At 43.6% G+C, this 12,538-nt stretch overlaps 1 long non-coding RNA gene across 2 annotated transcripts in view; it reads right to left on the bottom strand.

Annotated features, from left to right (window-relative positions):
* Window positions 1–12,538, bottom strand: part of LOC115896557 — a 248,835-nt gene that overhangs the window by 68,761 nt on the left and 167,536 nt on the right. For both annotated transcript variants that reach the window (XR_004056478.1, XR_004056477.1), the window contains exons 3-4: window positions 7,288–7,444; window positions 4,712–4,785 (exon numbers count right to left, since the gene is read on the bottom strand). This is a non-coding gene — a long non-coding RNA (uncharacterized LOC115896557). The remainder of the gene's footprint in view (window positions 1–4,711; window positions 4,786–7,287; window positions 7,445–12,538) is intronic.

Genomic DNA, 12,538 nt, shown 5'->3' with positions numbered 1-12,538 from the left:
TAATCTCTGTGGTGCAGCAAATGCTGCTGGTCCTGCTTTGAGTGGCAACATTCTCCATTGTAGATCCTTAACCTTGGCGGATCACTAGGATTACCTGTGCAGATTGCATTGGTTTCTTACGGCTGCTGAAACAAATACCACAAACTTGCTGGCTTCGAATAGCACACATTTATTCTCTTACAGTTTTGGAAGTCAAAAGTCCAAAATCAGTTCCACTAGGCCAAAGTCAAGTTGTCGGCAAGGCTGCCTTCCTTCTAAAGGCTGTGGGAGAAATGCATTTCCTTGCCCTTTCTAGTTTCTGGAGGGCACTTACGGTCCTTGGCTGCTCATGGACCCTTCCTCCATTTGCAAAGGGCATCATCACTCCCATCTCTGCTTCCCTTGTGCCTGGCCTCTGACTCCTCCCCAGTAAGGGTTACATCAGGCTCACCTAGATAATCCAGGGTAATCCCCTCATCTCAACACCCTTAATTTAATTACACCTACAAAGTCCCTTTCACCATATAACAACATGTTTATAGCAGCAAGATTTGCTATTGAGAAAATATGGAATCAGCCCAAATGTCTACCAATGAGTGGATGAAGAAATTGTAGTGTGTATATATATATATATATATAATTATATTTTTGTATTTTTGTGTATATATATAGTGTATATATGTATACCACAATTTCTTCATCATATTTTCATATAGATATATGATGGAATACATCATAATTCATATATATAGATAGATATATGATGGAATACTACTCAGCCATAAAAAGGAACGAAATAATGGCATTTGCAGCAACCTGGATGGAAGTGGAGACTATTATTCTAAGTGAAGTGACACAGGAATGGAAAACCAAACATTGTATGTTCTCACTCATAAGTGGGAGCTAAGCTATGAGGATGCAAAGGCATAAGAATGACACAATGGACTTTGGTGACTTGGGGGGAAAGGTTGGGAAACCGGTGAGGGGCAAAAGGCTACAAACTGGATTCAGTGTATACTGCACCAAACTGCATTCAGATGGATGCACCAAAATCTCACAAATCACCACTAAAGAACCTACTCATGTGACCAAACACCATCTGTTCCCCCCAAACCTATGGAAATTAGAAAAAAAAAAAAAAAATCACAGGCTCCAGGAATTAGAACATTTTTGTTGGTGGTGCATGCATTCTTCAGCCTACCACAGGAATTTTTTTTTTTTTTTTTTTTTTTTTTTTAATTCTGAAACTCAGGTTCCTTGGTAAAGACCCCGGTGTGTTTGGTCTAGGGCAAGACCAGGCCCAGGTATTATCAGAGGCTCTGGGCTGAGGACAGCACTATGCACAGGCGGCTTGAGAAACGCTGCTCCCCCTAGGCCAGAGCACACTGGCACAGGGTCTCCCTCCGCCCCTTCCACTGATTCCTCCCTGGACTTCCACTCAAAAACCCCAGCACACAAACTGAGGCCTCACAAGAGAGTCAAGGAGGCAAATGTTGGTCTTTCTGCCTGCTTGGGAGGCCATTGCAGCTAGGGACCTGGTTCTGCTTTTTGTCCCAGGAGTTCACGGAGCTAGGGCAGCAGGCAGAGGGTTGAATCAGCCCTTCTCCCCAAGCAGGCCCTGGATATTAGTGAGTTTCCTTTTTATTTGGCATTTATAGTATTCCCAGCCACTTCTCAACCCTTATAATTATAACCTGGATCCCACTCAGCCTCCTTCAGCTCGGGTTTAAAAGCTAAGCGCTCTCTTGAAGCGGCCAACTATTAAAACTTCATGGCCTTTTACGAAATATCAGTCGACAGGAGGTATTATGAAACACTGCCTAGTATAATTACAATTACAGTGCAATTGTCGACACCCATGAGTCAAGCATACTGTGTGAAGTGACAGTCAGGATGGCATAGTTTCTTCCCCCACTGGCTGCCCAGGCCTGGGGCTTTCCTAATCCGTCTCCATGGCCTGGTCCTTGCCATCAGCTCTGAAGGGCAAAAGCCAGCCACTTAGCCAGACAGGGGCCAACCCTACTGGTGGCTTCTGGCCTTATCTTTGTACGATGCAGAATGCTGGTTTTCTACTACGCCTTTCCAGGGACTTAAGGAATGGCTTTGAGCAGTGGGTGGGTGTCCCATTTTCCTTTACAATTTCAGCTACAGCAATACAAACAAGCCCTGGCATGTGCCTATCAGCCTGGTCACCTAGATGTCCCAGATGAGTATGATCTTTGGTGGGATTCCCAAGAATATCTGTCTCCCCGCCCTCTCTGACTGCCAAACTTCTCCAGGAAGGGCTGTACAGATGCTTTAAGTCTCTCAGCACTGCAAACTAACTTCAGCCACCATCTCTCTCCTGTGCTTTCTTGAAGATCACCTCAATGCTGAATCCAATGGTATTCTCCCTGTCTTCACTCTCCTTAAGTTTTGTTTTCAGTTTCATACTGTTGAAATTCACTCTTAATATAAAGTCCAAATTTTATTACTATGGACTGTGTCATCTGCCCCCATCTTACCCTTCCAGTTCTATCACATGTCCCCTTCCTCTCCGGTCTCTGTGCGCCTATCACCCTGGCCATCTGCTGCCCTCTCATGTGTCAAGCTCTTTCTTGTCTCAGCAGCTTTGCCCTGCTTTTCCCTCTGCTGGAAAACTCATCCACTCTTCTTCCTTGGCCAGGTGCTTCTTCACCTGCACATCTGAGCTGGAACAGCACCTGCTGAAAGAGGTCTCCCCTGGCCACCTCTCTAAAAGGACGTGTGTCACCCATTCTTAATACCCTCTATCACAGCAGCCAGCTTATTTCCCTCATAACCATTATTGTCATTTGTAATTATTTGTTAGTTTCTTACTTGGCTCATCTGTCTTTTCCACTGGACAGCAAGCTTCTCAGAGAGAAGGACCAGATTTGTCTTGTTCATCAATGAATCTCCAGCGACAGGAGCTGAATACATAGACTGAATTGACTGGCCTCCATATAAGTTCTCCTCCCTTGGCTCTGCAGTGTTTTGCTCTTCTGCTCTTCCCCCACTTCTTCTTTCCTTTACTGGCCTCCTCCACCATTTCTTAAGGTTTACCTTGACTCTACCTCTTCTTGTTTGGTTTGTTCATGAACTCCTGTGAACTCAGCAGCCTCCTGTTGAAGGCTGAGAGCTACATCTCTACCCAGCTACTCCCTAGGGCCCAACATCCAGCCTTCAATGCCCATCTTCTATTTTATTGTGCTTGTTGGACATTTCCATCAGGAAGGTCATTTTCCCCTAAGCCAGCTTTTCCTCCTGATTTCCATATTTCTCTTGATAGTATCTTTCTTCAGTCATTTAGGCTTGGAATCTCAGCACCATTTTTTACTCCAATCCTCTTTCTTCATTCAATCAGGTTAAAAGCTACATATTAGCTATGCATTATCCTCTGCCACAGGTCTTCTTCAGAACCATAGCCCCTCTTTCCTGGATTACGCAAATAGCTGCTTAACTGATTTCCTGACCTCAGCTTCTCCCCACCATGCTCCATCCTTCTGTCACTATATTAGTTGACATTACTCAGATTACTTGTATTCTTCTAATGCTCAAACACCTATAGTGGCTCCCTCTTGGCAACAAAGTAAAGTCCAAATTCCTTAGCCTGACAATCAGGCCCCAAGTTGCCTTTCTGGTTGGCCCTCTATTATTGCCCCATCTGTAGTCTCCATGTTCTAATCCAATATTCGTCATTCCCCTCTGAGCCTTCCTACCTCTGATTCTTTGCTTCTGCCATTTTCTTCATCTGAAATGCCCTCCTCCATCTTTGTCTGACAATATATCAAGAATTCCCAAGGCTCCTTGTTTCATACATTTTTCCCTTGATTCTGTCTAACACGAATGACTGAATGCCATGCCTCTCTTTTATCTCACTTTTCTTTGAATTTCAGTTATTTCTATACTTGTGTCTCTTTTAGACCATATTCAAGTTCTATGAGGATTTTTTAAAAAACTGTGTCATAACCATTGTTACTCCTTCAATGCATGAATGCCCCCATGCCCACATGTGTGTGCGTATGTGCAGACACATACACACACACATACAGAGGCAGTTAAAAGTCTTTAACAAGGACTGTAAGTAATTTTCCTCAAGGCACTCTATGGAGAACTCATTGACACCCATGAAAGGATGGAGCAAGTTTACATTACACAGATGTCAGAATAATGTTGTGGCTTACTCTCTGTGGAGCTTGGACCTCTAAATTAAATGAAAACAACCCATATAATCATCCTCCCAGCAATGATTTAACTACACTCCCTCATGGAAAGAAACCAGTCTGGACCTAGAGGAAATCAAGCTGTTGTCTGAGAGGCTGGGTGCAGGAGCTGAGTGAGCACAGGCTCTGTCAGTACTGATCACAGTGAGCCTGTCATAGGCATCTGTTTCTGTGGCACAACATAGAGTATTTGCCAAAGGAAGTTGGGGACTTCTTAACCAGTGACAAATGGCTCTCTCATCTCTGAGCTCATGTGGCACTTTTTACCACTCATCTTTAGGAAACCAAATCAGTAAACATATCAAGTAACCATTTTAGTCCCCAATGGCTAGCACACACCCGACCCATAGTGGACACTCAGTGTTTCATTAAAGAAAGAATAAATGCATGGGCTTCTCTATTCCCCTCCCACCATGGGGAAGCTCGTATTTCCAAATATTAGGATGAAGTACCTTCTTACCTGGCCTTCTGGGACAGCTCACAGGACACCAGCAACCACTATTGCTTACCTGGAAGCTTTGTCCAGGCACCTGGCATCATAAGTCTCAGGCTCCATGGAAAAAGCCCACCTGGACCTGGAGTTCTGTATGGGGGTAGTGGGGGAAAGAAAAAGTGCTTTAAAATCAGAGACCTTGTGTTGCATCTAAGCTCTGTGACCTTAGACTTATGCTGTCCAATATGGTAGCCACTAGCCACACGTGGCTATTTAAATCTAAATCAAATAAAATTAGATACAATTATAAGCCTAGTTCCTCAGTAGCACTAACCACATTTTCAGTGCTCATTGGCCACATAAGGCTAATTGCTTCCACACTGGGCAGCACATATATAGAACATTTCCAACATTGCTGAAAGTTCTATTGGACAAGCACTGCCATAGACAAATCACTTAGCATCTTTGAAGTCTCAGTTTACTCATTTGTCAGTTGGATTAGATGGTACCCAAGGTTCTTTTCTCTGAAAATTTTGGGAAGTCTGGAATCCATACCTATTCCCTTCAAAGCACTAGAATATGACTGGTTGATGAATAATTAGAATAGAAAATGGTCAGAGAATAATGACAACAGAAGTTTAGCAACAAGCTTGGTGCAACAGTTGGAGAAAGGGGAGAAGTTTGCTTTGACCTAGTGCTTTGCAGGCTCTGACTATATTAAAGTCATATCTTGTCTCTCCCCACCCCCACACTTATACACCACCTCCCAAACCCCTCCCCAGCCTCAAAAAATATATTCAACTCTTCAAGCCTACTCTCTGCTAGTTGGCTAAACTGATCAACTAAGTACCACTACATTTTAGCGTTGATGCCCAAAGGGTTCAAATTATAGCTTAGCATGCTGCAGGGCAAAAGCACAAGGCAGGAGTTAGCAGAGCTCAGGGCTAGACCTTGACCTGTCACCATGCAACTGGTAACTTTGGATAAGTCACCTGCTGGGGCACAATTTCTTCATATGTAACATTATATAAGTCTAAGGACTTCAAGGTCATCCCCAGCTCCAAGAATCTAGGTTGTAGCATTAGGTTTTCCATTGCACTGGCCAGTTTGCATTGGACATGAAGGGATTAGCAAGATTATCTCTAGAGTGATGAGGAAGGTCTCATAGAACAGGGGTATTCCCCTTCCCAAAGCCCTAGACTAGGTAGTACAGTGCAAGCTGCCCTTGTTTCTAATCAAGCTCCCTCCTGCAGATGACTCACTCAGCAGAAAAGGTGTGTCTGGGCGCCTGCCTGCCTCGGCTGATTAATGGAATTCCTTATATGGCACTTGTTTTTCTGACAGGCAATATGTTCTTGGAAATGAAGCTTAAGTCAGGTCTTCAGGTGACATTCAGAGAACATTTGCTGTGTTTTGTTTCACAAAATGTTGTCTCAAGGCTAACAACCTTTTCACCAGGAAGTTTCCCCCTGGACATGTTCAGCTGCCACAGAAATAGTTCAGATTCAGGGCCCAAGGCAAGGGGCATAGTGTGCCCTGCTTTCTCCCACAAATAGTCCCATGTTCTCTGAGAAGAAGGCACCATGAGGGTAGGAGCCTAGATAACTGGAGCCCTGCTGTAGCCAGTGGCTCTGCCAGGGTGGTGTGGAGATGCCCTGCATATGGTCATCCCTTTCTTCTCTCTCTTCTTATGGCACATGGGCTGCTGCAGTGCAGAAAGGCTTGGTGTGTCCATGCTGGCTGGACAAGGACAATGAGGGTACAATCATATTCCCAGAGGGGAGACTGGGTCAGCATGAGCCTGTACAGTGAGGGTAGTTCACTCTGCTCACAGACTGAACACAGGACCTTCTGCCTGTGCCCCCGCCCTCCACCTCTGGGGGATGCTAGCCTCTCTTAAGTCAAGACCAAGATGCCCCAGCCCCTGGCAATAGGAACTGTTCACCCTGCCTGCCTGAACCTGGTGTTTTCCAGTACCATGCATGAGGGCTAGTTATGTGTCAGGGGTCATTTCATGCCTCACCACATGGTCTCTGAGCCTCATGGTCACCCCACAAGGTAGGTATTATTATCTTTCCTACTTTACCAATGAGAAGAGTGGGAAGCATGACTCCCCAATATAGTCACCCAAGCAGACAAATGGCTGAGCTGGGACCAGAACTAGCTCTGGGAGGCTTTGGTACCCATACTCTGGTTCTCCGAAGACTGGAGCCCTCAGAATAAATGAGTTTAAGGTTCAGCCATTAAATTTGAAGAAAAGTCTAGGAAGGGAATGTATTTGTTTCCTATTGCTGCTGTAAGAATTTGCCACAAATTTAGTGGCTTTAAATAACACAGATTTATTCTTTTAGAGTTTTGGAGGCTGGAAGTTCAAAATAAATTTCAGTGGGCTAAAGTCAAGGTGCCAGCAGGGCTCATTCCTTCTGGAGGTTCTAGGGGAGAATCCATTTTCTCACCTTTCTATCTTCTACAGGCTGTCTGCATTCCTTAGTCATGTCTCCAAAGGCCCTTTTGCCATATAAGGTAACATAGTTACAGGTTCTGGGGATTAGGGAATGGATACCTCTGGAAGGCATTTATTCAGCCTCCCACAGGGGATTTCTCATTCACCTTGAGAAACAGAAATAGTTGTTGAAAATGCATTTGAGTTACCTCCTTCACCTCTGCTCAGTCCTTTTCTCTTCCCCTTGGGTGGAAAGCAGGTCTGCAGAGACCCAGGGGTCATGAGATGGTAGAAGGAGAAGACTCCACACAGAGGCGCTGGGCACATGCACCCATGCCGCTCCTTGCTCCTGTGCACTCTTCTTTTCTGTGTGGGTGGAGGCAGGAGAGTGAGAGGTCAGCGGCCTAGGGGCTGATACATTAGCTTTTTCAACCTCTTTTCTCATATGGAGGAGGCCCCCATTTCCTATAAGCTGCCCCCCTACAATGGCCAGAAAAAAGAGCACCTATTTGCTTTACGTATGTATTTTGTGACCCATTGCATTGGAAACATGTTCAGTTTCCTCCCATGCTCTTCACAAGGCCCTGCAAGATGAGCCTCCTGGCCACGTTTCCCACCTTGACCCATGCCAATGCCTTCTTCCTCCCTATGTTCTAGCCACACAAGCATGCTCACAATTTCAGCACACAAGAGAATGCTCACAATTTCAGCAGAACCAGCCATTGTTTTTTTCTGGTACTGCTTGCTGAGAAGACATATGTGCAGTGGCTTAATGAATCCACATATGTTAGTCTTGCTTTCCACAATGCTTAGGCTGTCTTTGAAAACAGAAATGTTATCTAAGCAACCTAACCCCGTTATGGATTTTTAAAGCCCACAACAAAAAAAGCATTAAACTGACTAAACCAATACCTTTAGGTCACTCAAGTTCTAGCTAGGGACTATTAGAATGACTTCTTCCTTCAAGGGCTAATATATTTTGCAAAATTGCTCCTTGTGTGGCAAGGAGGATGGTTAATATTATCCTTACTTTACAGATGGGGAGACAGTCTCAGAAAAAGGAAGACAAACAACTTTTAAATGATAACTTCCAAGACTACAGCCCAGTCTTTCTAAACCAACCCTCCTTTTGTGCTTTGCACCTTAGGGTACTTGAAGATAAAGGATAAGGTACCTTGTGAAAAGACAAAGCAACAGAGAAGTCTGCAAAATGATAAGCAGCACAAATTGGCTGCTGATAAAAAACTGGACACAATCATATATATGATATATGATATACCACTGTAGAGTTCAGCTTGGCGAGACCAGAGGGTAAGAGCTACTTCTGGGGAACCCTAGCCTACCTGACCTGCTCCTTTCAGCCCATATGTACCCTGCACCCTTCATCCCTTTTCCTGCAATTTTTCTGCTTCTCCCTCCAACTCTACACTCTGGCCCAGATGTCAGGAGACAGCAGCTGAGGCCAGTGGCAGATGGGAAGGGGAGAAGGGAGCCAGAAACCATCTCCTCTCTGTGCCCCACCCACCCTCATAGCCCTTCTACAAGCAGTTGATTAACTTTGCCCAGGTCATTCTTGGAATGCCAGAAGTTGGAGGGCAGGAACAGAGGCACTTCTTCCAGAGTTTTCAATGGACAGATCTTCCTAAAACATTTGCAGGGGCACCAGAATATAAAGTTTTAGGCTCAGGCCAGTAGCCAAGTGTTATGTATGCATGTTTTATTGCTTATTTGTTTATTTCTAATGACCAAATCTTAGAGGAGAACATGGGCTCTGCTCTCTGACCAATGGTCTCTAACCCCCATACTATCTTGGCCAGGTCACAAACTTTTGGAGCCTTAATATTCTCATCTGTACAACTGAAGTAATAAGAATACCCACATTTCTGGGATGGTAAAGAGGAGTAATTAAGATAATGTATGATTCCGAGTAGTTTCTCAATAAACTAGAGTTATCATTGAGTTCACTGTGCCCACCATCTTGAATACAGTCTTTGATCAACAGTTGAATGGATTATACAGAAAATAAGGATATGTCATTGCATCAATGTTGCAGACATGAACCAGAGCTCTGGAATCCAAGTAAAGTTTTGGCATTCTACTCTCCCTTCTCAGGGATACTTCAGTCTTCAGAACCCGTGTATGGATGCTCATTGTGGGTGAATGTGAATTAGCAGTAACAAATCATGAAGCCTCCAGGAGGTTCCAGGAGTCCTTTTTCTGACCAGGCTACAACCATTAACAGGTCTCAAACAGCATCAAAAAAAAAAAAAAAAAAAAAAAAAAAATAGGCTGGAATAGAAAATACCAATAGTAAGGGTATTTTTTAAGCTTTTTTATATGAAATTAAAATATAGTAAAATGTAATTTACTATAAATGTATATGAATTAATTTATGGTAAATTAAATTCACTATGCTGTGCTCATGTATACATATAAATACACAATCATACTTATATGTATTATTTTATTTATACTTATTTGTATTTATGTTTGTGTATTTATATGTATACATACATGAGTATAGCATAATGAATTTAATGTACTATATATTTCCTACTTCGGGTTATAATCCAAAAATTTTCAAAGATGCTGTTCTTGGTATAGACATTGCCTTTGCCCAATTTTCATAGAACAATAATTACTGTTGATTGTCCACCTTGTGACTATTTTTGGACTGTGTGTTTTAACAGAGCAACACTGAGAGTGAATATGAGAATCTAGGGTTTGGGGAAGACTTATGTTCTCAAGCTGCCTGCCTAGGTCACCCCCTGTTTCTTCAGGGAGCAGAGTTAATGGTACATTTTAAGCAATGGAGCCATTGAGTGAGTGATGCTTGGGAGTTTACATTGGTGGGGGTATGTCAGTGACTGCTTGTGGGTGCTTCCACTGCCCAGATGTATGGTGCAGGCTGGACTTCAGAGAAATATCACAGAACACAATGTCCGCTTACTCCTTGCCCTGCAAACCACATCTCCGTTCAGTCTCTCATTTCTGAGCTGTGTGTTGAGTGCTTCCTCTATAGAAGGAAAGACTCAGGGTAGGAAAAGAACCCTGTGGAGGAGCACAGGAGCACGCAGCATCCTGTGACTTCCCCTCCTGGCAGAAAAGCAATGGGCTCTCCCAATGGCAGCAGTGGTAATTCCTCACAGCACCTCCACTCAGAGATCAGTATGCATACTGATTTGAATTAGACAGAAACTATGGGAATAATAAATAATGCTCATCTTTCAGGGACCATAAAAAAGAGTAATTAATGTGAAATTCGGAGCCATTTGATGATGAGAAAGGATGAAGGCAGCCTTCCTGGCGAGACGATGTGGAAAGAGCAATGGACTGGGAGCCAGAAGGCCTGGTGTGCAGGAGCAAGTCTACCACTAACCAGCTGACCTCCTGGACACACCATAGCCTCTCTGGGCTTCAGTGTCCTCATCTGTGAAATGAAGGAGTCAGTATAGGTCATGGGGTGGAGAAGGAAGAGGGTGTGGCCAGATAATTATTTAAGCCAAATAACTGTTCATTGAAAAATTGACCAGAAGGTACAAAAACCCATCAAAATGAGGTGAAGTGGGGGTGTCTGGGGCCCCACTTTGATTTCTCCCATGACAGCCGGAATCCTCAGATGGCCCCTAAGAGCCCCAGCCCCACTGTGTACCTCCTTCCTCTCACTTTTTCAAACACTAATCTAAGTACTGCTATGGAGGAATTTTGGAGGTGTATTTAAAAGTCCAAATTCATTGGGCTTAAGATGGGGATATTTTTCCAGGTGGGTCTGACCTGATTATACAAATCGTTTTATAGTAGAGAGTTTACTCTGGCTGATGACCAAACAGAAAGGCAGAGATTGGAAGCACAAGAAGGATTTGACACATCATTGATGGCTTGAAGATCTAGGGGCCCAAGTGGCAAGGAATGTGGTAGTTTCGAGGAGCTGAGAGCAGCCCCCATCCCACAGCAGCCAGCCAGAACAAGGACCTCAGTCCTATGGGTGCAACAAGAAGAAACTCAGAAGTCAGCTTTTCCCCAGAGCCTCTAGGCAAGAACTCAGCCTTGTGAGACCCTGAACAGAGAACTCAACCATGCTGTGCCAGACTTCTGACCTGTAGGACAGTGAGACACTAAATGGAGGCTGTTTTAAGCTGCTAAACTTATGATAATATGTTTCACAGCAACAGAACATCAATATATTCCCCATATCGCATGGTGGCTGGCAAGGACCTCCACAAAATGCCAACCTCTGAGGATCCCCATAAAGACTCCTTGGATTGTCTCTGCCATCTTTCATGGCTGCAAGTTTCTACATTCCCCCCAACATTTCATGTCCTTCTGAGAATAGCTTGATGGAAATCATATTTGAAGATGTGAGCTGTAGAAAGTCTCCACTTTTTGTTTGTTTTCTTGTCTAGTGACCTGTGGGCCATTAGAAAGAAGTGTGAATTGCTAAGTAATAATTGTATAACATGGAACAGGGTAATAAACATTTTTCAGGGTTTGGTTGGTCAGAGAATATGGAAAATGTATTGGTAGTCAGTAGAACCAAGTTACATGTCACCCTTGGGTAGGCAGCTAACTGAATGAGGCAGTTTACCTTCTAACTAAAGCTCTAATCTCAGAATGTCAGGGTCTCCTTTGTTCTGGCCACCCCAAGATGAAATTACGGCAAAGCATTATGTTCAGAGAATAGTCAGCCCACCTAGGCCACTTACACCAAGCAAAGAATAAGAAGAATTTGGCCAAGGAACCTGGTGGAGTCCGTCTGCATTCATTGTGTTGTTCTCTTTGAGTGTCCTCTGATGCAAAGGAGGAAATTCATGGTGACTTTAAATGCCACCAGTGTTTCAGTGAAAACAGGAATATTGCCTATGGAAACACTTCCTGACTCAGAAAAATCATTAAGACCAAGACCCTAATTATCCAAGACAGTAATTATCCCAGGCAGGTCCCAACACTCGTTGGTGGAACTACTTCAGAGTAGGGAAAGACAGCATGATAGTCAGAAACTTGGATTTGCATCTTATCCCTGCCACTCACTAGCTGTATGCCTTAGGTTAGTTGTATAACTTCTTTGAGCCTCAGTTTCCTCATCCACAGGGATGACTAAGAATGCCTTCCTAAATAGGAATAATAGTGCTCACTTCATAGAGATCTAGTGAAAATTGCCTAAGATCACATGCATAAAAGATCTCAGACAGTATTCAACAAATGTCAATCATAGTAGTAGAAGTTATATTTTTATCATATTTGCCCTTTAACAGTTTCCGTATTGGAAACAGTTCTTCCATTCTAGGGGAACTTTATCATTCTGCCTCTGACCTGGTCTTCATTCCTGAAGAATTTACGGAGTGTCTACTGGGATAGCCAGGGCTCTCCTGGTAATCAAAATATTATAAATGACCTATAAGAAATAACCCGTCTTCTCTAGGAGCTTATATTTTCATATAAAAAAGATATGCCAATTATATA

This window comes from Rhinopithecus roxellana, chromosome 3 (assembly GCF_007565055.1).
Source record: "Rhinopithecus roxellana isolate Shanxi Qingling chromosome 3, ASM756505v1, whole genome shotgun sequence".
In the NCBI taxonomy this organism is placed as follows: Eukaryota; Metazoa; Chordata; class Mammalia; order Primates; family Cercopithecidae; genus Rhinopithecus; species Rhinopithecus roxellana.
This window is presented reverse-complemented; position numbering and strand designations above follow the sequence as displayed.